The 1742-nt window shown below is 56.0% G+C and overlaps 1 pseudogene across 1 annotated transcript; it reads right to left on the reverse strand.

Moving 5' to 3' along the window:
• Positions 1–223: 223 nt before the first annotated feature.
• LOC149123234 (UPF0235 protein C15orf40 homolog pseudogene) lies at positions 224–1300 on the reverse strand (annotated as a pseudogene). The gene has a single exon (XR_016218593.1). The product of XR_016218593.1 is annotated as a UPF0235 protein C15orf40 homolog pseudogene (transcript).
• Between the last annotated feature and the right edge of the window lie 442 nt (positions 1301–1742).

Genomic DNA, 1742 nt, shown 5'->3' on the forward strand with positions numbered 1-1742 from the left:
TTATCAGACGAGGCACAGGACTGAGAATCAGCTCTGATGAGCAGGGCAAGGGAGCTTCTGATGGGCCCCTACACACACGGAAAACCGCTTCCAAGTCCTAGTGTTTCTCTGCGGGGTCCTTGGAGATTCCCCAAGCACTACCTGGCTCGATGACTGAGGTTACCATGGAGGAGGCAGGAAATTCAGTGTCTTCTCAGAAATCGTTAACGTGAAGCTACAGGTCTTGATTATTCTTTTTCACAAGATGCTCAAAATTGTTGTGAAAACACATTTTTGCATGTAGTATCGTGCTGAAATGTGAAGGTTCAGAGCAGTGCCTGCCTGGTTTTCCTGTCTCTGGTAAACTGGACTGAGGCGGCCCCAGGGTTCCAGACTTGCTACGGAGATTCCACGTCCGCGTGCAGCCAGGGTGATGCTCTCAGCCAGGGGTGGAGCATCCGGCCGCCAGTGCCACCCTGCACGCTGCGACCTGGAGCACTTGCGGGCACCAGAAGCCCATCACAGGACACAAGGGGCAAAGCCGGGTCCTCTGGAACATTCTCCCGCTGTTATCTGGTGATGCCGTGAAATCAGTCAGGTGTTCCAGGTCGTTTGGGGGTTTTGAACCTGTATTCAGTGTGCAGTAACTTTCAAGCTTCCTACTTTTTTCTGAGGCTTATTTACATTTAATACACACACATGCATTTCCCCACGTTCTGTGCATCTGAACATTTTTTCCTGTCTAGTAGTCTGTTCATCATTAGCAGTAAATTCCTCTCGGATGACTTTTTCATTTCTCGCTTTTACTTCTTCTCAGCTTCCTGTTTTAATTTCCCCAAGATTTCGTCTGGAGTTGTAGAGGCCAAGAGCTTCACCACCTTCTCCCGAGACTTACCACCCTTGTCTAGAACCACGTCACTCTTCCTGAGCTCTAAGACCTTGGAGAGGTAGCGACAGAGCTCAGCATTGGCCTCTCCCTCCGACGGAGGCGCTGCGATGGCCACAATTACGGCTTCAGCGGTCAAATCTGTTACAGCGTTCTGCTTGGCGCCGGGCTTGGCGTGGATGGCTATGGTGACACAACCTTTAGGATCAACAGCCACGGAACCCGAGGGAGGAAGCGGTGCCTCGCGGTCCTTGCTCTGGCTTCTACCCTTGCTCGTCGCACCCGCTTTCTTGGGCATCCCGGCGCCGCAATGGAGCCGAGCGTCGGCCCTGACGCCGAGGCCTGGTACAGGTCCCCGCAGCCAGCTGCCCGGCCGCAGCATGCCCGCCCGGGCGGGCGCCCACAGCGCGGCCCGCGCCGGAAGAGGCCAGCAGTGTCTTAACCGCTGTACCAAACACTCATCTCAGACGCTGATTTCTTAGGTGAAATCTACCATGGGTGCAGGTGACTGTAGGACAAGGTCCTCCCAAGTGGCAATCCAGTGGCCTGTGCTCCCCCAGCCTGTGGCCCTGCCCTCTCAACACAGGTCTTTGCCAAGGTCACTGCCCACTGCCCAATGGGCTTCGGCCTAGAAGTGATGCTGGCTGGTCGCAGGGCTCTGCCTGTCTGCTGGGAGACAGGTCCATGCCATCCTCCTGGCACCAAAGGCAGGGCTCGGCGGTGAGTGGACGGCACAGGGAGCCTCCTCCACCAGCACCTCTAACAGGCGCAGAGCTGGAAGGGCAGGGCAAAGTCGGGGTGGGCAACGGACCAGCGATGGGGCGGAGGAGAGAAGGGGGCAGAGAGAAAAGTGAAACGTGGGGGAAATGAATAGGAA

The sequence above is a fragment of the Oryctolagus cuniculus genome, chromosome 12 (genome assembly GCF_051225735.1).
Source record: "Oryctolagus cuniculus isolate XC-2025 breed Fujian yellow rabbit chromosome 12, ASM5122573v1, whole genome shotgun sequence".
NCBI lineage: Eukaryota > Metazoa > Chordata > Mammalia > Lagomorpha > Leporidae > Oryctolagus > Oryctolagus cuniculus.